Source organism: Elephas maximus, chromosome 12, assembly GCF_024166365.1.
Source record: "Elephas maximus indicus isolate mEleMax1 chromosome 12, mEleMax1 primary haplotype, whole genome shotgun sequence".
In the NCBI taxonomy this organism is placed as follows: Eukaryota; Metazoa; Chordata; class Mammalia; order Proboscidea; family Elephantidae; genus Elephas; species Elephas maximus.
In genome coordinates, this window is record NC_064830.1 from 60,861,352 (window position 1) to 60,887,717 (window position 26,366).

A 26,366-nucleotide genomic window follows, 5' to 3' on the forward strand; every position below is an offset into this window, starting at 1 on the left:
CTCTCTGCTTGTGGCCATAGTCCCTGAGAGCCTTATTAGAGACAATTTTTTTTTTTTTGTCTCTAATAAGGCTCTCAGGGAGTATGGCCCCAGTGGCCATGGAGGCTCCTGTAAAGGGTCCACCCTGTGATTCCCCCAGACACCCTTCCTGCATCAAGGACTGAAGTCATGCACCCGCTCCTCATTCATGCATACTTAGCCGGCAATCCCCAGTGATAAGTCCCTGTCCTTCTGAGTCAACCTCTGTCCAGGTCTGAAGAAGTGAAGTGAGCCTAGGATTCCTGCTGACAGTGAGGACTGCAATTCTTCCCAGGTCAGAGTCACACCAGTGGAGACTTCATCAATAACTTCTTGTTGGGGTGGAAAGCCTTATACAGGGGTTCCTCACTAAGTCTTTTAAGTGAAGCCACAGCTCTAAACTCATCAATTGTTTCTTGAGATCACCCAGGAATGACCAGTGCATGTCCTGCCTGTTTATGAGTCCCTGGACTGTGGGTATCACTAGTTCGCTGAGTTTCTGCCTATACTTTTGGGTCATTTCCATTTTAATCTTACCAGTTGGACTTAGGGAACTCAGTGGACAAAGCCAAGAAGTCTTGACTCAGAGTTCTGTAAAGCCTCTCTAAGCATGAGCCCAGAAAGAAGCAACAGCAGCAGCAATATTTTCACTGTCACTTTGGAAGCAGTGACTGATGAATGGCTGATATAATTCTCTGAGCGCATGTGTTAGTGATGTGTATTGTGTTGAGATTAAAGATGATGAAACTGAAACTCAGAGAAGTTAACCATTTCCTCTAAGGCAACATCACTGATAATGTTGATGACATCGGTCACCTGTATTGAATACTTGCTACGTGTCAGTCTCTGTGGTAACCATTGTACTTATGTGTTGTCCACTACTCAATACAAGTCTTAAAGTCTCTATTAATATTTTATATTTACAGTGTTTCAAAAATTTACTTTAAAAAATTCATGGTGGTGGTAGAAAGTTCAGACAGTACAAAAGGTTCTATAGAAAAAAAACACTGTTACAACCTTTTGAGCATCCTTCCAGAGGTACCATGTATGCATAAGTGTTTGTTTTGATTTTGCTAATGAAGAAATGGAGGCTTTGAAAGGTCCAGTGGTTGGCTGAAACCCCCAGGGAGAAAATCCTAACGACTTTCCCATGTCACACAGAGATTTCCCCCTATGATCTTCTTAATTATCCCAACTCAACTGTCCTTTTCTAGGTTTTAAAATTTATTCTGTCTTATCTGAATCTGGACTCAGGTCCCCATGCCCATAAGCGGGTCAAACCAGTCAAGTGGTTCTGAGTTCTTCCTTCTGGGGCTCTCCACGCAACACCAGCAGCGGCAGGTCATCTTCGTGCTCTTCCTGAGCGTGTACCTGGCCACAGCCCTGGGAAACCTGGCCATCAGCGCAGACTCCCACCTGCACACCGCCATGTACTTCTTCCTCAGCAACCTGTCCTTTGTGGACGTCTGCTTCTCTTCTATCACTGTCCCCAAGGCGCTGACTAATGGCATCCTCAGGAGTCAGACCATCTCCTTCCCTGGGTGTCTCCTGCAGCTGTATTTTCTCATTGTGTTTGGTGACGTGGACAATTTCCTCCTGGCTATGATGTCCTATGACTGCTTTGTTGCTGTGTGCTACCCCTTACACTACACAACAAAAATGACTTGCCAGCTCTGTGCCCTGCTAGTTGCTATGTCGTGGGTCATTCACAATCTGAATGCTCTGTTGCATACCCTCCTGATGGCTCGACTCTCTTTCTGTGCAGACAACACTATCTACCACTTCTTCTGTGATATGTCTCTTCTACTAAAACTCTTCTGCTCTGACACTCACCTCAATGAGATGACGATTGTTACGGGGGGGGGGGCCTGATAATGGTCATCGCATTTGTTGGCATCCTGGTTTCCTACATTTGCATCCCCTGTGTTGTCCTGAGAGTCCCATCCACAAAGGGAATAGGGAAAGCCTTCTCCACCTGTGGCTCCCACCTGGCTGTGGCTTCTGTCTTCTATGGCACCATCATTGCTGTGTATTTCAACCCTTCATCTTACTGCTCAGCTGAGAATGATATCCCAGCTACTGTGATGTACAGTGGTGACCCCCACGCTGAACCCTTTCATCCACAGCCTGAGGAACAAGGATGTGTGAGAGTCCTTAAGAAAAATGATTGGCAAATAACAAAAATTAGAGCTGAACTAAATGAAATAGAAAACAGAAAAACAATTGAAAGAATTAACAAGACCAAAAGCTGGTTTTTTGAAAAAATCAACAAAATTGATAAACCACCGGCCACGCTGACAAAAGCAAAACAGGAGAGGAAGCAAATAACCAGAATAAGAAATGAGATGGGAGATATTACAACAGACCCAACTGAAATTAAAAGAATCATATCAGATTACTATGAAAAACTATGCTCAAACAAATTTGAAAACCTGGAAGAAATGGGTGAATTCCTAGATACACATTGCCTACCTAAACTAACACAAACAGAGGTAGAACAACTAAATAGACCCATAACAAAAGAAGAGATTGAAAAGGTAATCAAAAAACTCCCAACAAAAAAAAGCCCTGGTCCGGACGGCTTCACCGCAGAGTTCTACCAAACTTTCAGAGAAGAGTTAACACCACTACTACTAAAGGTATTTCAGAGCATAGAAAAGGAAGGAATACACCCAAACTCATTCTATGAAGCCACCATATCCCTGATACCAAAACCAGGTAAAGACACCACAAGAAAAGAAAATTATAGACCTATATCTCTCATGAATGTAGATGCAAAAATCCTCAACAAGATTCTAGCCAATAGAATTCAACAACATATCAAAAAAATAATTCACCATGACCAAGTGGAATTCATACCAGCTATGCAGGGATGGTTCAACATTAGAAAAACAATTAATGTAATCCACCACATAAATAAAACAAAAGACAAGAATCACATGATTTTATCAATTGATGCAGAAAAGGCATCTGACAAAGTTCAACACCCATTCATGATAAAAACTCTCAGCAAAATAGGAGTAGAAGGGAAATTCCTCAACATAATAAAGGGTGTTTATACAAAGCCAACAGTCAACATCACCCTAAATGGAGAGAGCCTGAAAACATTCCCATTGAGATCAGGAACCAGACAAGGATGCCCTTTATCACCACTCTTATTCAACATCATGCTGGAAGTCCTAGCCAGAGCAATTAGGCTAGATAAAGAAATAAAGGGCATCCAGATTGGCAAGGAAGAAGTCAAAGTATCTCTATGTGCAGATGACATGATCTTATACACAGAAAATCCTAAGGAATCCTCCAGAAAACTACTGAAACTAAAAGAAGAGTTCAGCAGAGTATTGGGGTACAAGGTAAATATACAAAAATCAGTTGGATTCCTCTACACCAACAAAAAGAACATCAAAGAGGAAATCACCAAATCAATGCCACTTACAGTAGCCCCCAAGAAGATAAAATACTTAGGAATAAATATTACCAGAGATGTAAACGACTTATACAAAGAAAACTACAGTACACTTCTGCAAGAAACCAAAAGAAACTTACATAAGTGGAAAAACATGCCTTGCTCATGGATAGGAAGACTTAACATTATAAAAATGTCTATTCTACCAAAAGCAATCTATACATTTAATGCAATTCCAATCCAAATCCCAAGGACAGTCTTTAAAGAGATGGAGAAACAAATCATCAATTTCACATGGAAGGGAAAGAGGCCCCTGATAAATAAGACATTACTGAAAAAGAAGAACAAAGTGGGAGGCCTTACTTTACCTGATTTTAGAACCTATTATACTGCCACAGTAGTCAAAACAGCCTGGTACTGGTACAACAACAGATACATGGACCAATGGAACAGAATTGAGAATCCAGACATAAATCCATCCACATATGAGCAGTTGATATTTGACAAAAGCCCCAAAACAGTTAAATGAGGGAAAAGACAGTCTTTTTAACAAATGGTGCTGGCATAACTGGATATCCATCTGCAAAAAAATGAAACAAGACCCATACCTCACTCCATGCACAAAAACTAACTCAAAATGGATCAAAGACCTAAATATAAAATCTAAAATGATAAAGATCATGGAAGAAAAAATAGGAACAATGTTAGGAGCCCTAATACATGGCATAAACAGTATACAAAACATTATAAAGAATGTAGAAGAAAAACTAGATAACTGGGAGCTCCTAAAAATCAAACACCTATGCTCATCCAAAGACTTCACCAAAAGAGTAAAGAGACCTACAGACTGGGAAAAAGTTTTTAGCTATGACATTTCTGATCAGTGCCTGATCTCTAAAATCTACATGATACTGCAAAAACTCAACTGCAAAAAGACAAATAGCCCAATTAAAAAAACGGGCAAAAGATATGAATAGACACTTCACTAAAGAAGACGTTCAGGTGGCTAACAGATATATGAGGAAATGTTCACGATCATTAGCCATTAGAGAAATGCAGATCAAAACTACAATGCAATTGCATCTCACTCCAAGAAGGTTGGCGTTAATCCAAAAAACAGAAAATAATCAATGTTGGAGAGGCTGTGGAGAGATTGGAACACTTCTACACTGCTGGTGGGAATGTAAAACGGTACAACCACTTTGGAAATTGATTTGGCGCTTCCTTAAAAAGCTAGAAATAGAACTACCATAGGATCCAGCAATCCTACTCCTCGGAATATATCCTAGAGAAATAAGAGCCTTTACACGAACAGATGCATGCACACCCATGTTGATTGCAGCTCTGTTTACGATAGCAAAAACATGGAAGCAACCAAGGTGCCCATCAACAGATGAATGGATGAATAAATTATGGTATACTCACACAATGGAATACTACACATTGGTAAAAAACAGTGAGGAATCTGTGAGACATTTCATAACATGGAGGAACCTGGAAGGGATTATGCTGAGTGAAATTAGTCAGTTGCAAAGGGACAAATATTGTATAAGACCACTATTATAAGAACTTGAGAGATAGTTTAAACTGAGAAGAAAACATTCTTTCGTGGTTACAAGATGGGGAGGGAGGGAGGGTGGCAGAGGGACATTAAAAAAAAAAGAAAAGTGATTTGCAGAAAGAGATTTTCCATCCAACGAAAGCATCAATGCTGAATCGATTTCTCAAAGTCCTTTTTCACTGTTTGAGTGTAAGGTAGCCGTTGTTTTGTCAAAGCCAGTCTGGAAACAAACGTATTTCTAGGGGCACATAGGAGGCTGTCATTACTTACTGATTAGTAGACTGGGATTCACTGTAACCCTGCTGTATATGCCAGATAATGAGACTTCTTTTTGATTACTAACTTTTGAATTATTTTACACCCAAAGTTTTCCTTTTTAGGTGGTGAGTTTGGAAAGAAACATGCTATAAGTATTTTTGAATATTAGAATCAGCTGGGAAGTTTTTAAAACACTCTGTTGTCCAGTTCTCAGCACTGACCAAATAAATCAGAATTCCCACGGTGGGCCCGACACTGATAGTTTAAGGAGATTCTCAGGTGATTGTACTGTGCAGTCAGTGTTGAGAATCACTGGTCTACCTCATACTCTTTATATGTCTTCCGCGACAGTCAGTCTTAAAGGTTTAGTCTCAAAAACGCTCACAAATTCATTCTGAGACTCAGACAAAGGAATGGTAAGGTGAAATCTGCGGACTCAATTACGTAATGGCATTTCAGATGAGAAGCATCCCCATTAGTCTGCATCCCTGATTATTGCCACAAGTATTCTGAGAATTCTACTTCTCCAGCCTGGATTAAAATTTAAGGTCTTCTTTCATTTATTTCTTCAATTATTCCCACCTGATCCCATCCTGCATTTCTAGGAGGGGTCCAATACCTCCCTCCTGGTGTCTGAGCTCTCCAGAAACTGTCAGAAGGAACCAGCCAGTCCCGCTTTCCTCCACTAGGTGGAGAGTACTGAGGCTCACTGACTCGAATTCATTTGTTGCTGGTACAGTGTGGTGTCGAACCTTGGTGGTGTTTCATTGCCTGTAAGCCTGTCTGCTGCAGCATTGATGCCCATTTCCCCCACCAGCCCCCCTTTTTAAATTGTCCTTTAGGTGAAAGTTTACAGCTCAAGTTAATTTCTCATACAAAATAGTTGCAATCCCTATAACGTGACAGCACACACCCCCTTCCCACCCCGGGTTTCCTGTGTCCATCCAACGAGCTCCTGTCCGTTCCTGTCTTCTCATCCTGCCTCTGGACAGGAGCCACCCATTTAGTCTCCTTTATCTGCTTGAACTAAGAAGCACACTCTTCACAAGTATTATATTATGTTTTACAGTCTCGTCTAATCTTTGTCTGAAGAGTGGGCCTTGGGAATGGTTTTAGGTCTGGATGAACAGAGCGTCCCGGGGGCCATAGCTATGAGGGTCTGGTCTTTTTACGTGAATTTGAGTTCTGCACCACAATTTTCTCCTGCTCTGTCAGGGACTCTCTGTTGTGTTCCCTGCCTGGCACTATCTAGTTCTTCCCGTCTCAGGCTGATAGAGTCTCTGGTTTATGTGGCCCTTTTGTCTCTTGGGCTAATATTTTCCTTGTGTCTTTGGTGTTCTTCAATCTCCTTTGCTCCAAGTGGGTTGGGACTAATTGATGGCATCTTAGATGGCCGCTTGCAAGCTTTTAAGACCCCAAAAGCCACCCACCAAAGTGGGATGCAGAATATTATCTTAATCAAGTTTGTTATGCCTGTTGACCTAGATGTCCCCTGAACCCATGGTCCCCAGACCCCAGGCCCTGCTACTTTGTCCCTCAAAGTGTTTGGTTTGGCTGTGTTCAGGAAACTTCTTAGCTTTTGGTTTAATCTAGTTGTGCTGACTTCCCCTGTTTTGTGTGTTGTCCTTCCCTTCACCTAAGATGGTTCTTGTCTACTATCTGCTTAGTGAATTCCCCTCTTCTTCCCTCCCCACCCTCATAACCATGAAAGAATGTTTTCTTTTATGTTTAAACCTTTTCTTGAGTTCTTATAATAATAGTCTCATACAATATTTATCCTTTTGCGGCTACTTTCACTCAGTGTCACGCCTTCCACATTCATCCATGTTGTGAGATGTTTCTTGGATTCATCACTGTTCTTTATCATTGCATAGTATTCCATTGTGTGTATGTGCCATAATTTGTTTATCTATTTGTCTGTTGATGGGCACTTAAGTTGTTTCCATCTTTTTCTTACTGTGAACAGTGTTGCAATGAACATGGGTGTGCATATATCTATTCCTGTGAGGGCTCTTATTTCTATAGGATATATTCCAAGTAGTGGGATTGCTGGATCTTACGGCACTTCTATTTCTAGCTTTTTAAGGAAGCAGCAAATCGATTTCCAAAGTGGTTGTATCATTTTACTTTCCCACCAGCAGTGTATAAGTGTTCCAGTCTCTTCACGAGCCCTTCAACATTTATTATTTTGTGTTTTTTGGATTAGCACTAGCCTCATTGGGGGTGAGATGGTATCTTATTGTAGTTTTGATTTGTATTTCTCTAATGACTAATGATCATGAGCATTTCCTCATGTATCTGTCAGTCACCTGGAAGTCTTCTTTCATGAAGTGTCTGTTCAAATCCTTTGCCCATTTTTTAATGGGGCTATTTGTCTTTTTGTTGTTGAGGACTTGCAGTACCTTGTAGATTTTAGAGATTAGACCCTGATTGGATATGTTGTAGCCAAATTTTTTTTTCCAGTCCATAGGTTGTCTTTTTGCTCTTTTGGTGAAGTCTTTTGATGAGCGTGTTTGATTTTTTGGAGCTCTCAGTTATGTAGTTCCTCTTTTGGTGTTTGTGCATCATTAGTTATGGTTTGTATTTTGTTTATGCCATGTATTAGGGCTCCTAGTGTTGTTGCTAATTTTTCTTTCATGATCTTTATCGTTTAGGTTTTATATTTAGGTCTTTGATGCATTTTGAGTTAGTTTTTGTACACCACATCTCTTTTGTGCTTCAATATTTTATTTTTTTGCATTTAAAAATTGTTTGTTGAAAATATATACAGTGAAACATACACCAATTCAGCAATTTCCACTTATAAAGTTCGGTGATGGAGATTACGTGCTTTAAGTTGGGGAGCCATTCTTACTCTTCTTTTTCCAAATTATTTACCACCATTGTATATAACTTGGAACCCTGGTGGCATAGTGTTAAGAGCTACAGCTGCTAACCAAAATGTTGGCAATTTGAATCTACCAGGCACTCCCTGGAAACTCTATGGGGCAGTTCTACTCTGTCCTATAGGCTCACTCTAAGTTGGAATCGACTCAATGGCAATGGGTTTTGGGTTTTTAATTTAAACTCACTGCTCCTCAATCTTCTTATTTAATAATTCTCAATATTCTTTTTATGAAAATTTCTTCTACTAAAATTGTCCAGGGTTTGCATTTGTTACTTGCAACTAAGAATCCTTGAGAAAATTATGCTAGAATGGGGCCAATCATCAGAAAAAGACTAAAACCCAGAACTAGAAATCTTCTCCTTCCTGTGTGTTTGCTTCTTTAGCCCCTCTCTGCTCCTTAATACATGGGCAGTCAATGGGGCAGGCAGAAGAGGATCTAGTGTACACATTCCAGGCAAGTCACAGAGTCATACGGACTGGCTGTCCCCCAATCCCTGTTCCAAATACCCTGGTCCAGTCACCTATGGTGAAGGGGGAGGAGATGTAGGATAAACGTGATGGCTGGGTCCCCCCCACACTGTGACTATGTGGATTAGGGGCTTCTACTCTGAGAAAAGACAAAACCATGTGGGTTGGACAAATATTCCAAAAGGGGTCTAGAGTTCATAAATTACAGCATGCTGCCCTCTCCTTGAGACAAACCCCCTTCAGGCTATCCTTTGTCTCAAATGGTTTTATGGGCTAAGTCTAGCTTTGTAATGTGTTCCTAACATTCCCATCAGCAAAATGGAGAAGACAGCTATCACTAATTATCTCTAAAGATGACTACACATGAGAAAGCAAGGGTTACACAAAAAAACACAGGAATAGCCCCAGCTCTGAACATAGGAAGTGAGGAGAGGATTTAATAACTGAACTTCCATATCTATGGACACAGAATCAGAAGGCAAGGTGATCAGGATTGAGGTCCTAAGGAATTTTGTTTGGGATTTGTCTCTACTAAGGTGGCTCCATGTCTAATATCTTCAAGTTTTGACCCAAAAGTTACATCTAAACCTTAGGTAATCTTTGTCATAATTTTTTGGTCCAAAGGGGCCAAAAGGTAGGTAGGACAATTACTCTCTTCTTGTCTCTAATGAGGCTCTCAGGGAATCTATTCCCAGTAGCCATGGACATGCCTGTAAATGCCTGCTGTGTGAATCCAGAAACATCCTTCCTGCAGAGAAGACTAAGACCCTGAATGCCTGCTCCCCATTTGCTCAGGACCTGCCAGTATTTCCAAGACTTTCCAATCCTCACAATAAAGAGAAGCATCGGCCAGTTATGCAGAGGTGAAGAACACATGATAGCTACAAAACCAAACTCCCTTGGTGAGATTACAGCAGAAGAGACTTCATTTTTTGTTTATTAAGACATGAAGTTCTTCCAGATCCAGGGAGTAATAGTAGGAGCCCTGCACCCATCAGCTAGAACTTGTGATAAACCCAGTAACAATTACCCATTTCTGTTGTCTCTTTAGGCATGACTGAGAACTTGGGGGTGGAAACTGGGACATGTAAGCAGAGATATAAATAGGGTTGGGTTGTGTTACGCCTGTGTGTTTTTCAATGTTAAACATACAAGGTTAATGCCAGCTATTCTAGTAGGAATACTATGAGGATTGAGTGTTGGAAATTGGGTGTATAATTTGGTTGACTCATTCTATCTTAACAATACTATTAACTGATTTGCAAATGTGGCTGAATCTGGAGCTCGATGCATTATATTGTAACCATTAGTGTGTCTACATTTCTGAATTTGCTGTTCTGTATTAACCTGGTTCTTTTATGCCCGTGAGCAGGGCAAACCAGTCAAGCGTCTCCGAGTTCCATCTCCTGGACTCTCCAGGCAGCCCCAGGAGCAGCAGCTCCTCTTCCTGCTCTTCCTGAGCATGTACCTGGCCACAGTCCTGGGAAACCTGCTCATTATCCTGGCCATCAGCGCAGGCTCCTGCCTGTACACCCCCATGTACTTCTTCCTCAGTAACCTGTCCTTCGTGGACCTCTTCTTTCCTCCACCACCGTCCCCAAGATGCTGGCCAATCACATACTCAGGAGTCAGACCATCTCCTTCCCTAGGTGTCTCCCCCAGATGTACTTTCTCTCTGAGTTTGCCAACATGGACAATTTCCTCCTGGCTGTGATGGCCTATGATTGCTTTGTTGCTGTGTGCTACCCCTTACATTACACAACAAAGACGATCCCTCAGCTCTGTGCCCTGCTGGTCATTGGGTCCTGGGTCATTGCCATTCTGAATGCTCTATTGCATGCCCTGCTGATCGCTCAACTCTCGTTCTGTGCAGACAACATTATTCCTCTCTTCTTCTGTGTTGTGACTCCTCTCCTGGGAGTCTCCTGCTCAGACACACACCTCAATGAGATGATGATTTTTACTGAGGGGTCCCTGATAATGATCACCCCATTTGTTTGCATCCTGGTTTCCTACATTTGCATCACCTCTGTTGTTCTGAGAGTCCCATTCACAAAGGGAACAGGGAAAGACTTCTCCACCTGTGGCTCCCACCTGGCTGTGGTTTCCCTCTTCTATGGCACCATCATTGTTGTGTATTTCAACCCTTCATCCTCCCACTCTGCTGAGAAAGACATCGCAGCTGCTGTGATGTACACAGTGGTGACCCCCATGCTGAACCCTTTCATCTATAGTCTGAGGAACAAAGACATGAAAAGAGCCCTAAAAAATTTTATTTTTATGAAAATTTTTTTTCTTTTCGATAATAACATGGACTCTGAATGCCATAAAGGAAAGTAATTTGGAATAAAATCTCCCCCCCCGCCCCCCGTTCTCTAAAACTTAGCATTTATTCCACCCATGTATTTGCCTTAGGAGAATGAAATTCTTGATACTGAGTCTTCAAGTTAAAGTGGGAAGAGTAATCTGTTTACTATATGACTGAACTATTCCAACTGCCCCAATGTCCTCCAGCCAAAACCACCAGGAACATACCTCAAGTTTATTGTGTTTATTACTCATTACGAGAAGAAAGAACACACTCAGTGGGGAACCATGGAACTTCTCAGTAGGATGGTGCTAGAAAGGTCTTATAGGTTCTGAGTGTGAGCTTATTTTGGTGAGGATTTAAGAATCAGGGCTTTGATCTGGATTAGATGTTGTCAGAAAGCAAGGGTAACTCTTATTGGGCATGTCAATATCTTATCTAGAAGGAGGGAAGACTAGAGGGAGGGAAAAGCTGTAATTTGTAAGGAATCAGCCATCACTCATCAGCCAGGATAAGGGATGTTTAGTCATTTCTGGGGCTTGGACAATGTTTATGGCTTTGTCTGTGTTCAGATATGACCACAGTGTTCTTGTTTTGTCTTGATACATCATGGTCACAGAGGGACCTTGGCTGACACTTGATGTTTTGTGAATTTCTTTAGGTTCCATAGGTGAAGAGCTTATTAGGGCTCCAAGAAGGGCTGCCAGACATTTGAGCTAATTATTCTTACCTTTTTACCTGGGCCTTCTGTATCATACAACATTACAGCAGGAATATGGGTAATTTAAACAAGGAAGGACTGTCTTCCTCAGGCCCAACGCCCACCATGCCAACTTCAGCTTTTTCTTGTCTTCTGTCAACATGCTCAGGTATTTGTACGTAGATCCTAACTTATATCCTGACTTTCCACTTTCATTTTATATCAAACTTTTTCCAAAATTTTATTTTTTATTATTGTACTTTAGATGAAGGTTTAGAGAACAAACTAGCTTCTCGTTAAACAATTAATACACATATTGTTTTGCAACATTGGTTACCAATTCCATGACATGTCAACACTCTCCCCTTCTTTACCTTGGGTTCTCTATTACCACCTTTTCTGAATCCTCCTGCCTTCTAGTCCTTGCCCCTGGGCTGGTGTGCCCCTTTAGTCTAGTTTTGTTTTATGGGCCTGTCTAATTTTTGGCTGAAGGGTGAACCTCAGGAGTGACTTCATTACTGAGCTAAAAGGGTATCTGGGGGACATATTCTCAAGGTTTCTCCAGTCTCTGTCAGAACAGTAAGTCTGATAATTTTTTGTGAGTTAGAATTGTGTTCTACATTTTTCTCCAGCTGTGTCCAGGACCCCCTATTGTGATTCCTGTCAGAGCAACTTTGACCTATGAGTTAGCTAATATTCTTTGTCATCATTGTTGGGTCCAAAAAGACTAGGAAGTAAGTTGGACAACTATTTTCTGCTTTCTGTAATGAGGCTTTCAGGGCATCTAGTCCCAGTGGCCATGGAGGCTCCTGTAAATGTCTGTTCTGTGATTGCCTGAAACATCTTTCCTGAATACAGGGCCAAGGCCATGAGCCTCTTGTCTTTGCTCACGCAGAACTTGTCTTTATTTCCAACACTTTCTTATCTATAAAATACATTGGAGCACTGGCCACTCCATAGTGACAGCGCCCACTTCTCCCATGTAAGACTATGTTGTTGTCGCTGTGTCGCTAGGTGCTGTCGAGTCATTTCTGACTCATACCGACCCTATGCACAACAAAAGCAAACACTGTCCTGTCCTGTGCCATTCTCACAATCATTGCTATGTTTGAACTCATTGTTGCAGCCACTGTTTCAATCTGTCTAAGGAGCATTCTGACTGCGCTCCTTCCAAGACAGATTTGTTCGTTCTTCTGATTCTATTTCTGGAAAGTTTTGCTGCATAGTCTCTTTGTCTACACTTTTGCCAAAACTAATTTAGCTTTATGATAAGTTTTGACATCCAGGAATGTACAAACCGTCCAGACTTGTTTTAGCTATTGTTTGTCCATTGCATTTCCATATTAGAATCAGCTTGTCAATTTACACAAAAACAGCACCTGGGATTTTGATCGGGATTTTTTTTATAAATGGATTTGGAGTGACTTGACACCATTACAATATAGAATATTGCAATTCATGATCATGCTGTATTTCTCCATTTATTAAGGTCTTTTTTTTGTTTTCACTTATCACAATAATGTTTTATATTTTACTCAGATAGGTTTTGCACCTTTCGTTAGAATATTCCAGGCATTTGATATTTTGGATGGTAGTATAAATTATATTTTGAAAATAATTTTCTATTTTTCACAGATCTATAAAAATACAATTGATTTTTGTATATTAATCTTGGATTCAGTGACCTTGGAAATTCACTTATTATTTCTATAGATTTTTGTACATATTCAGAAATGTCACCTGTGAATAATGGCAGTGTTTAATTATTTAATGATTTTTGATTTTTTTAATATCTTTAATTTTCTCGCCTTATTGCTCTATCTAGGACTTCCAATAAAATGTTAAATAGAAGTGTGATAGAGGTAATTCTTACTTAGCTTTGGAATTCAGAGGGAGCAGCTTTCAAAATTCTATCATTAAGTGACATTTATTAATTAAAAAATAGTTACCATTTATCAGTTACTATTTCTATGTAACAAACATCCCCACATTTAGTGTCATAAAACAACTATTTTATTATTGCTGGTGGATTCTGTGGGTCAGGAATCCAATGGTGAACAGCAGGTTTAACTTGCATCTGTCAAGTCTGGGGCTTGGCTGGGAAGAGCTGAAGGCTGGGGGACAGAAGCATTCGGAGGCCCCTTTACTCACATGTCTGTCTTGTGGACTGAGAGGAATCAAAGGCTGAGCTCAGCTGGGAGTGCATGGAGGCTTAAGGGAGTGGGTCGTATTGCTGGTTTATCCAGTTATCCAGCAGAACTAACCCTACATCTGAAAATCTGACTAAGGCTGTGAAGTACAGGGTCATCAGAATAGAGGAAGACCCTCAACAAGATGGATTGACACAGTGGCTGCAACAATGGACCCAAGCATAACGATGATTGTGAGCATGGCATAGGACCAGGCAGTATTTTGTTCCATGGTATATAGGGTAGCTAAGAGTTGGAACCAACTCGACGGCACCTAACAACATCAATTTCAAGATGTCCAAACCTAAGAGAAGTTGAAAGAATAGTACATTAAACACCATACAGAGATGGTGATTCATTTGGTCTTTTTTCTACTCCAGACCTGGAATCAGCCATTTCTCTAAGGAATCCTATTTCCTTTTATCAGGGATTGGTATTTAGAAACCAGGATCTTGGTTCTAGTCAAGCTTATTCATACTGGGCTGTCATTTGCTTACAGGTTTTTTCAGTTCACTTTAACTTTGAAAACAGCTTACTAATTTTTCTCTCTACCGTAAGTGTTCCTTTTCCAATTCTTTCTCTACCCTGATGATGGAGTGACTCTAGGGGATAATGGTAATTAGACTCTTTGTTCATGGGCTTCCCTTCCCATTTCCATTCTTCACATCTCTTTGGGAAACTCCTCCCCTACTTCATTTAGCCCTGGTGATAATGTCCATCACTGGATCCCCCATCTGTCATGGAGTGGGTTTATGACCCAGGCTAACTGGAATACCCCACTCTCCCACCCAGAAGGGTTGATTCAGGCTTGGGAAATTGATCCAAGTAGGGCTGATTATTTTCCAGATGAACACTGGTAGAGAAAGACGTTCTGAGTCCCTGGGTGGTGCAAACAGTTGAGGCACTCAGCTGCTAACCAAAAGGTTTGTGGTTTGAATTCACTCACAGGTGCCTCAGAAGAAAGTCCTGATAATCTACTTCCCATAGAAAGTAGATTGACAGGCCTTTGAAAACCCTACGGACCACAGTTCTACTCTGACTCACATAGGGTCACTACGAGTCAGAATCAACTCAAAGGCAACTGGTTTATGGGGGCAGTGGTGGTTTAGTGGTAGAATCCTTTTCTTCGATGCAGGAGACCCGGGTTCTATGTGCCCTGGAATTGCTACTCTGGAAAAATGTGAGTTTGGAGAACTCATGGCCATCTTGCCTGCCACTTGGAGAGGGACAGTATGCAGAATGAAGTTGAAAAGTATAAACAGAGTTGAGAAATACAAATTCCTGATGCCATTACTGGAGTCCTAGTGGTGCAGTGGTTAAGAGTTCAGCTGCTAACCAAAAGTTTGGCAGTTCAAATCTATCAGCTGCTCCTTGGCAAACCCTATGGGGCAGTTCTACTTTGTCTAGGTGGCAATGGGTTTCTTTTTTTTTTTTTTTTTTAACTTATGCCATTATTTGGGTCCCTGAATCCAGCTCTACCTGAAACACACAGGCTTTACAAGCAGATATCATGGACTTTGCAATTATATCAACTAACAGATTCCATTTCTACTTAAGCTAGCGTGAATTGGTTTTCTGCCACTTGCGAACAAATGTCCTTATTAATTCAGCAAGTACTACCCCCTGATCTTTTATAATTAGATTTGTTTTTCCTTTGAGGAAGAATGGATAGAGCTTGATGTCTGATAGCATGTGTCTGACGGATACATGAGGGTTCATTTTAACCCTGAGGTTCTTATTTTGAGATACTGAGTGTATGTGAATGCTATTTATTAAGAGGTCACAGTCTGGATGAAGAACACATTGTTTATAAATAACTGTAAGTGGAAGAATAGTTTGAGAAACACTGGTGTCCAGAGGACAACTTTTCAGGGATGCAACTGCCACTTCTGACTCAGGGTGCAATAATGGTATTTATGAGTCATTCTTTAATATTATCAACCCAGGAAAGTAAACTTTATAATACATAAGGTCAAATGCTTTATGGACACATTAAAGCCATACTTTGTCTTCAGAACAACTATAGAAGAAAATTCTCGAAGTGTGATATCTTCTGGACTCAGGAATTCTCTGCTCCTCATCGGAACCCTTATTCTACTAATTTATAAAAGGACTCATCAAGGTTTCCTATTTCTACCACATTTACCCAAACATTAAGATATTGAAGAAATGACTTGTTATCTGGCTCCTTATAAAAATGACTATTGACATACAAAGATGAGCGTGTGACATTATTTTCAAATGATATGTACCCAGAACCCAGGTGATTGAGCAGAGAGTGAAGCATATAAATATCATACAATATTTTTAACCTTCACCTAGTGGACATGCCCTAGCCCAGCGCTTAGGTGAGGTTAGGGCTCATGGGGTGCTTAACATACATTACACACTTAGTCTTCGCAACTCTGTTGTTGTTGTTAGGCCATCGAGTTGGTTCCAACTCATAGCGACCTTACGTACAACAGAATAAAACACTACCCGGTCCTGCACCATCCTCACAATCCTTGGTATGCTTCAGTGCATTGTCGCAACCACTGTGTTAATCCATCTCATTGAGGGTCTTCCTCTTTTTTGCTGACCCTCTACCAAGCATGACATTCTTCTCCAGGGACTGATCCCTCCTGATAACATGCCCAAAGTGTGTGAGAATGAGTCTTGCCATGCTTGCTTCTAAGGAGTATTCTAGTTGTATTTCTTTCAAGACAGATTTGTTTGTTCTTCTGGCAATCCATGGTTTATTCAATGTTCTTTGCCAACACCACAGTTCAAAGGCATCAATTCTTCTTAAGTTTTCCTTATTCTTTCTCCAGCTATTGCATGCATATGATGCAATTTAAAAAATACCATGGCTTGGTTCAGGCACATCTTAGTCTTCAAGGTGACATGTTTGCTCTTCAACACTTTGAAGAGGTCCTTTGCAGCAGATTTGCCCAATGCAACGCGTCTTTTGATTTCTTGACTGCTGCTTCCATTGGTGTTGATTATGGATCCAAGTAAAATGAAATCCTTGGAAGGCTGTGGTCTTTGATCTTCAACAGTAAGCGTTTCAAGTCCTCTTCACTTTCAGCAAGGAAGGTTGTGTCACCTGCATAATGCAGGTTGTTAATGAATCTTCCTCCAATCCTGATGCTCTGTTCTTCTTCATATAGTCCAGCTTCTCGAATTATTTGCTCAGCATGCAGATTGAAAAAGCACGGCATGGTGAAAGGATACAACCTTGATGCACAGCTTTCCTGACTTTAAACCACACAGTATTCCCTTGTTCCGTTGAATGACTGCCTCTTGATTTATGTACAGGTTCCTCACGAGCACAAGTAGGCATTCTGGAATTCCCATTTTATGCAATGCTATCCATAATGTGTTATGATCCACACAGTTGATTGCCTTTGCGTAGTCAATAAAACACAAGTAAACATCTTTCTGGTATTCTCTGCTTTCAGTCAGGATCCATCTGACACCATCTATGATATTCCTGGTTCCAAGTCCTCTTCTGAATCTAGCTTGAATTTCTGGCAGTTCCCTGTCAATGTACTGCTGCAGTAGCTTTTGAATAATCTTCAGAAAAATTTTACTTGCATGTGATATTAAAGATATTGTTCGATAATTTCTGCATTTGGTTGGATCACCATTCTTGGGAATAGGCATGTCTTAGTTATCTAGCCCCGCTATAACAGAAATACCAAAAGCGGATGGCTTTATTACAGAGAAATTTATTCTCTCACAGCCTAGTAAGTTAGAAGTCCAAATTCAAGGCACCAGCTCCAGGGGAAGTCTTTCTCTTTCTTTTGGCTCTGGGGGAAGGTCCTTGTCACTGATTTTCCCTTGGTCTAGGAGCTTCTCAGCACAAGAACCCGGGGTCCAAAAGACACACTGTGCTCCTGGAGCTGCTTTCTCGGTGGTAGGAGGTCCCCACATGTCTCTCTGTTAGCTTCTCTCTTTTATATCTCCAAATAGATTGGCTCAAGACACAGTCCAGTCTTGTAGACTGAATTCTGCCTCATTAACATAACTGCTGCTACTCCCATCTCATCAACATTATAGAGGTAGGATTTATAACACATAGGAAAATCACATCAGACGACAAAATGGTGGACAATCACACAATACTGGGAATTACAGCCTAGCCAAGTTGATACACATATTCTTGGGAGACACAATTCATTCCATGACAAGGCATAAATGTGCATCTCTTCCAGTCAGTTGGCCAGGTAGCTGTCTTCCAAATTTCTTGGCATAGATAAGTGAGCACTTCCAGCGCTGCATTCATTTGTTGAAACATCTCAATTTGTATGCCATCAATTCCTGGGTCCTTGTTTTTCACCAGTGCTTTGGGTGCGGCTCGGACCTCTTCCTTCAGTACCATCAAATGCTACCTCCTGAAATGGTTGAACATCAAGCAATTCTTTTTGGTTTAGTGACTGTGTATTCCTTCCATCTTCTTTTGGTGCTTCCTGAGTCGTTTAATATTTTCAACTTGAGGTTTAAATTTTTTCTTCAGTTCTTTCAGCTTGAGAAATGTCCAGAGTGTTCTTCCCTTTTGATTTTCTGTCTCCAGGTCTTTGGACATGTCATTATAATACTTTATTTTGTCCTCTGTTCATTTCCTTTACTTCATCATTTCTTCCTTTTGCTTTAGCTACTCGATGTTCAAGAACAAGTTTCAGAATCTCTTCTGACATACATTTTGGTCTTTTTTTTCTTTCCTTGTCTTTTTAATGACCTCTTGCTTTCTTCCTGTATGATGCTCTTGGTGTCATTCCACAGCTCATCTGGTCTTCAAATATTAGTGTTCAATGCATCAAATCTATTCTTCAGGTGGCCTCTAAATTCAGGTGGGATATACTCAAGGTCATATTTTGGCTCTCCTGGACTTGTTCTAATTTTCTTCAGTTTTAACTTGAACTTGCATATGAGCAATTGATGGTATGTTTCACAGCTGGCCCCTGCTCTTGTTCTAACTGATGACGTTGAGCTTTTTCATCGTCTCTTTCCACAGATGTAGCCGATGTGATTCCTGTGTATTCCATCTGGTAAGGTGAACATGCATAGTTGCTCTATATGTTGTTGAAAAAAGGCATTTGCAATGACAAAGTCGTTGGTCTTGCAAAATAATATCATGGGCTCTCCAGCATCGTTTCTATTGCCAAGATCATATTTTCCAACTACTAATCCTCTTTGTTTCCAACTTTCGCATTCCAATCACCAGTAATTATCAGGGCATCCTGGTTGCGTGTTTGATCAATTTCAAACTACAGAAGTTAGTAAAAATCTTCAGTTTCTTTATCTTTGGCCTTAGTGGTTGGTAGGTAAATTCGAATAATAGTTGTATTAGCTGGTCTTCCTTGTAGGTGTATGGATATTGTGGTAGCATTGTACTTCAGGAAAGATCTTGAAATGTTCTTTTTGACAAGGAATTCAATGCCATTCCTCTGCAAGTTGTCATTCCTGGCATAGGAGACCATATGATTGTCCAGTTCTAAAGGGCCAATACCAGTCATTTCAGCTCACTAATGCCTAGGATATCTATGTTTATGCATTCCATTTCATTTTTGATGATCTCTAATTTTTCTAGATTCATAATTCGTGCATTCCACATTCCAAATAATGGATGTTTGCAGCTGTTTCTTCTTATTTTTGTCATACCACTTCAGCAAATGAAGGTTCTGAAAGCTTGACTCCATTCCATTATTAAGGTGCATTTTACTTTGAGGAGACAGCTCTTCCCCAGTCATATTTACAGTGCCTTCCAAACTGAGGGGCTTGTCTTCTGGCACTATATCAAACAACGTTCTGCTGCCATTCATAAGGTTTTTACTGGCTAATTCTTTTCAGAAGCAGATGGTCTGGTCCTTCTTCCTAGTCTGTCTTCATCTGGAAGCTCAACTGAAACCTGTCTGCCACGGGTGACTCTGCTGGTATTTGAATAGCAGTGGTATAGCTTCCAGCATCACAGCCACATGCAAGCTCCCACAATATGACAAACTGACAGATACATGGGAGCTCCACAACTCCGCAAGGTGAATATTATTTCTCCACTCTATAGACGGTGAAATTTTGTGATTCAGTGAGGATCAGTCACTTACTTTGGACATGTTATCAGGAAGGATGAATTGCTGGAGACGGACATTATGCTTAGTAGAGTAGAGGGTCAGTGAAAAAGAGAAAAACGCTCAATGAGATGGATTGACACAGTGGCTGCAAAAGTGGGCTTAAAAAACATTTTATTTTGAGGATATTGCAGGACCAGGAAATGTTTCATTCTATTAGACATAAGGTCACTGTGAGTCAGAGCTGACTTCATGGCATCCGACAATGACAACCAAGGTCATACAACTGGTAAAGGTGAACATGAGAATTGAGTACAGGTCTGTGTGAATCCACACACTCCTTTTTTAATTTAATTTTTGTTGTGCTTAAAGTAAAAGTTTACAAATCAAGTTAGTCTCTCATACAAAAATTTATATACTCCTTGCTATATACTCCTAATTGCTCTCCCCCTAATGAGATAGCACACTCCTTCCTTCAACTCTCTCTTTTATGTCCATTCGGTCAGCTTCTGGCCACCTCTTCCCTCACATCTGCCCTCTGGACAGGAGATGCCAACATTGTCTCACGTGTCTACTTGATCCAAGAAGCTTATGCATCACCAGTATCATTTTCTATCCCATTGTCCAGTCCAATCCCTGTCTGAAGAGTTGGCTTTGGGAATGGTTCCTGTCTTGGGCTAACAGAAGATCTGGGGACCATGACGACCGGGGTGCTTCTAGTTTCAGTGAGACCATTCAGTCTGGTCTTTTTATGAGAACTGGGGGTCTGCATCCCACTGCTCTCCTGCTCCCTCAGTGGTTCTCTGTTGTGTTCCCTGTCAGGACAGTCATCGGTTATAGCCAGGCACCATCTAGTTCTTCTGGTCTCAGACTGATGTAGTCTCTGGTTTATGTGGCCCTATCTGTCTCTTGGGCTCACAGTTACGTTGTGTCTTTGGTATTCTTCATTCTCCATTGATCTAGGTGGATTGAGACCAACTGATGCATCTTAGATGGCCACTTGTTAGCGTTTAAGACCCCAGACGCCACACTCCAAAGTGGGATGCAGAATGCTTTAATGGATTTTATTATGCCAATTGACTTAGATGTCCTCCGAAACCACTACCCCTGCTACGCTGGCCTTTGAAGCATTCAGTTTATTCAGGAAACTTCTTTCCTTTGGTTTGGTCTAGTTGTGCTGACCTCTTCTGTATTGCGTGTTGTCTTTCCCTTCACACAAAATAGTTCTTATCTACTATCTAATTAGTGAATATCCCTCGTCCTCCTTCCCTTCCTCCCTCCCCCCTCTCGTAACCATAAAAGAATATTTTCTTCTCTGTTCAAACTATTTCTCAAGTTCTTATAATAGTGGTCTTATACAATATTTGTCCCTTTGCAACTGACTAATTTCACTCAGCATAATGCCTTCCAGATTCCTCCATGTTATGAAATGTTTCACAGATTCCTCACTGTTCTTTATCAATGTGTAGTATTCCATTGTGTAAATATACCATAATTTATTTATCCATTCATCCTTTGATGGGCGCCTTGGTTGCTTCCATCTTTTTGCTATTGTAAACAGTGCTGCAATAAACATGGGTGTGCATATATCCGTTTGTGTAAAGGCTCTTACTTCTCTAGGATATATTCCGAGGAGTGGGATTGCTGGATCGTATGGTAGTTCTATTTCTAGCTTTTTAAGGAAGCACCAAATCGATTTCCAAAGTGGTTGTACCATTTTACATTCCCACCAGCAGTATATAAGTGTTCTAATCTCTCCACAGCATCTCCCACATTTATTATTTTGTGTTTTTTGGATTAATGCCAGCCTTTTTTTTGTTGTTGTTGGAGTGAGATGAAATCTCATTGTAGTTTTGATCTGCATTTCTTTAATGGCTAATGATCGTGAACATTTCCTCATGTATCTGTTAGCTACTTGAATGTCTTCTTTAGTGAAGTGTCTATTCATATCTTTTGCCCATTTTTTAATTGGGTTATTTGTCTTTTTGCAGTTGAGTTTTTGCAGTATCATGTAGATTTTAGAGATCAGGCGCTGATTGGAAATGTCATAGCTAAAAACTTTTTCCCAGTCTGTAGGTAGTCTTTTTACTCTTTTGGTGAAGTCTTTGGATGAGCATAAGTGTTTGATTTTTAGGAGCTCCCAGTTATCTAGTTTTTCTTTTGCATTCTTAATAATGTTTGGTATACTGTTTATGCCATGTATTAGGGCTCCTAACGTTGTCACTATTTTTTCTTCCATGATCTTTATCGTTTTAGATTTTGTATTTAGGTCTTTGATCCATTTTGAGCTCCTTTTTGTGCATGGAGTGAGGTATGGGTCTTGTTTCATTTTTTTGCAGATGGATATCCAGTTATGCCAGCACCATTTGTTAAAAAAGACTGTCTTTTCCCCATTTAACTGTTTTGGGGCCTTTGTCAAATATCAACTGTTCATATGTGGATGGATTTATGTCTGGATTCTCAATTCTGTTCCATTGGTCCATGTATCTGTTGTTGTACCAGTACCAGGCTGTTTTGACTACTGTGGCGGTATAATAGGTTCTAAAATCAGGTAAAGTAAGGCCTCCCACTTTGTTCTTCTTTTTCAGTAATGCCTTATTTATCAGGGGCCTCTTTCCTTCCATATGAAGACTGTGATTTGTTTCTCCATCTCATTAAAAAATGTCTTAGGGATTCGGATCAGAATTGCATTAAATATATAGATTGCTTTTGGTAGGATAGACTTTTTTTTTTAATAACTTTTATTAAGCTTCAAGTGAACGTTTACAAATCCAATCAGTCTGTCACATATAAGTTTACATACATCTCACTCCCTACTCCCACTTGCTCTCCCCCTCTTGAGTCAGCCCTTTCAATCTCTCCTTTCTTGACAATTTTGCCTGCTTCCCTCTCTCTCTATCCTCCCATCCCCCCTCCAGACAAGAGTTGCCAACACAATCTCAAGTGTCCACCTGATATAATTAGCTCACTCTTCATCAGCGTCTCTCTCCCACCCACTGACCAGTCCCTTTCATTTCTGATGAGTTGTCTTCGGGGATGGTTCCTGTCCTGTGTCAACAGAAGGTCTGGGGAGCATGGCCGCCGGGATTCCTCCAGTCTCAGTCAGACCATTAAGTTTGGTCTTTTTATGAGAATTTGGGGTCTGTATCCCACTGATCTCCTGCTCCCTCAGGGGTCCTCTGCTGTGCTCCCTGTCAGGGCAGTCATCGATTGTGGCCGGGCACCAACTAGTTCTTCTGGTCTCAGGATGATGTAGGTCTCTGGTTCATGTGGCCCTTTCTGTCTCTTGGGCTCTTAGTTGTCGTGTGGCCTTGGTGTTCTTCATTTTCCTTTGCTCCAGGTGGGTTGAGACCAATTGCTGCATCTTAGATGGCCGCTTGTTAGCATTTAAGACCCCAGACGCCACATTTCAAAGTGGGATGCAGAATGATTTCATAATAGAATTATTTTGCCAATTGACTTAGAAGTCCCCGCAAACCATGTTCCCCAGACCCCCGCGCTTGCTCCGCTGACCTTCGAAGCATTCAGTTTATCCCGGAAACTTCTTTGCTTTTGGTCCAGTCCAATTGAGCTGACCTTCCATGTATTGAGTGTTGTCTTTCCCTTCACCTAAAGCAGTTCTTATCTACTGATTAACCAATAAAAAACCCTCTCCCACCCTCCCTCCCTCCCCCCCCCGTAACCACAAAAGTATGTGTTCTTCTCAGGTTTACTATTTCTCAAGGTCTTATAATAGTGGTCTTATACAATATTTGTCCTTTTGCCTCTGACTAATTTCGCTCAGCATAATGCCTTGCAGGTTCCTCCATGTTATGAAATGTTTCAGAGATTCGTCACTGTTCTTTATCGATGCGTAGTATCCCATTGTGTGAATATACCACAATTTATTTACCCATTCATCTGTTGATGGACACCTTGGTTGCTTCCAACTTTTTGCTGTTGTAAACAGAGCTGCAATAAACATGGGTGTGCATGTATCTGTTTGTATGAAGGCTCTTGTATCTCTAGGGTATATTCCTAGGAGTGGGTTTTCTGGGTTGTATGGTAGTTCTATTTCTAACTATTTAAGATAACGCCAGATAGATTTCCAAAGTGGTTGTACCATTTTACATTCCCACCAGCAGTGTATGAGAGTTCCAATCTCTCCGCACCCTCTCCAACATTTATTATTTTGTGTTTTTTGGATTAATGCCAGCCTTGCTGGTGTGAGATGGAATCTCATCGTAGTTTTAATTTGCATTTCTCTAATGGCTAATGATCGAGAGCATTTTCTCATGTATCTGTTGGCTGCCTGAATATCTTCTTTAGTGAAATGTGTGTTCATATCCTTTGCCCACTTCTTGATTGGGTTGTTTGTCTTTTTGTGGTTGAGTTTTGACAGAATCATGTAGATTTTAGAGATCAGGCGCTGGTCTGAGATGTCATAGCTGAAAATTCTTTCCCAATCTGTAGGTGGTCTTTTTACTCTTTTGGAGAAGTCTTTAGATGAGCATAGGTGTTTGATTTTTAGGAGCTCCCAGTTATCTGGTTTCTCTTCATCATTTTTGGTAATGTTTTGTATTCTGTTTATACCTTGTATTAGGGCTCCTAGGGTTGTCCCAATTTTTTCTTCCATGATCTTTATCGTTTTAGTCTTTATGTTTAGGTCTTTGATCCACTTGGAGTTAGTTTTTGTGCATGGTGTGAGGTATGGGTCCTGTTTCATTTTTTTGCAAATGGATATCCAGTTATGCCAGCACCATTTGTTTAAAAGGCTATCTTTTCCCCAGTTAATTGACACTGGTCCTTTGTCAAATATCAGCTGCTCATACGTGGATGGATCTATGTCTGGGTTCTCAATTCTGTTCCATTGCTCTATGTGTCTGTTGTTGTACCAATACCAGGCTGTTTTGACTACTGTGGCTGTATAATAGGTTCTGAAGTCAGGTAAGGTGAGGCCTCCCACTTTCTTCTTCTTTTTCAGTAGTGCTTTGCTTATCCGGGGCTTCTTTCCCTTCCATATGAAATTGGTGATTTGTTTCTCTATCCCCTTAAAATATGACATTGGAATTTGGATTGGAACTGCATTAAATGTATAGATGGCTTTTGGTAGAATAGACATTTTTACTATGTTAAGTCTTCCTATGCATGAGCAGGGTATGTTTTTCCACTTAAGTATGTCCTTTTGAATTTCTTGTAGTAGAGCTTTGTAGTTTTCTTTGTATAGGTCTTTTACATCCTTGGTAAGATTTATTCCTAAGTATCTTATCTTCTTGGGGGCTACTGTGAATGGTATTGATTTGGTTATTTCCTCTTCAGTGTTCTTTTTGTTGATGTAGAGGAATCCAAGTGATTTTTGTATGTTTGTTTTATAACCTGAGACTCTGCCAAACTCTTCTATTAGTTTCAGTAGTTTTCTGGAGGATTCCTTAGGGTTTTCTGTGTATATAATCATGTCATCTGCAAATAGTGATAACTTTACTTCTTCCTTGCCAATCTGGATACCTTTTATTTCTTTGTCTAGCCTAATTGCCCTGGCTAAGACTTCCAACACGATGTTGAATAAGAGAGGTGATAAAGGGCATCCTTGTCTGGTTCCCGTTCTCAAGGGAAATGCTTTCAGGTTGTCTCCATTTAGAGTGATATTGGCTGTTGGCTTTGCATAGATGCCCTTTATTATGTTGAGGAATTTTCCTTCAATTCCTATTTTGGTAAGAGTTTTTATCATGAATGGGTGTTGGACTTTGTCAAATGCCTTTTCTGCATCAATTGATAAGATCATGTGGTTTTTGTCTTTTGTTTTATTTATGTGATGGATTACATTAGTGGTTTTTCTGATATTAAACCAGGCTTGCATACCTGGTATAAATCCCACTTGATCAGGGTGAATTATTTTTTTGATGTGTTGTTGGATTCTATTGGCTAGAATTTTGTTGAGGATTTTTGCATCAATGTTCATGAGGGATATAGGTCTATAATTTTCTTTTCTTGTGGTGTCTTTACCTGGTTTTGGTATCAGGGAGATGGTGGCTTCATAGAATTAGTTGGGTAGTATTCCGTCATTTTCTATGCTTTGGAATACCTTTAGTAGTAGTGGTGTTAACTCTTCTCTGAAAGTTTGGTAGAACTCTGCAGTGAAGCCGTCCGGGCCAGGGCTTTTTTTTGTTGGGAGTTTTTTGATTACCGTTTCAATCCCTTTTTTTGTTATGGGTCTATTTAGTTGTTCTACTTCTGAATGTGTTAGTTTAGGTAGGTAGTGTTTTTCCAGGAATTCATCCATTTCTTCTAGGTTTGCAAATTTGTTAGAGTACAATTTTTCATAATAATCTGAAATGATTCTTTTAATTTCATTTGGTTCTGTTGTGATGTGGTCCTTCTCATTTCTTATTCGGGTTATTTGTTTCCTTTCCTGTATTTCTTTAGTCAGTCTAGCCAATGGTTTATCAATTTTGTTAATTTTTTCAAAGAACCAGCTTTTGGCTTTGTTAATTCTTTCAATTGTTTTTCTGTTTTCTAATTCATTTAGTTCAGCTCTAATTTTTATT

At 40.4% G+C, this 26,366-nt stretch overlaps 2 pseudogenes; both read left to right on the top strand.

Moving 5' to 3' along the window:
* Window positions 1-1,278: 1,278 nt before the first annotated feature.
* Window positions 1,279-2,166, top strand: LOC126087474 (olfactory receptor 1361-like; annotated as a pseudogene).
* Window positions 2,167-9,956: 7,790 nt separating this feature from the next.
* Window positions 9,957-10,860, top strand: LOC126087475 (olfactory receptor 1361-like; annotated as a pseudogene).
* The last annotated feature ends 15,506 nt before the right edge of the window (window positions 10,861-26,366 follow it).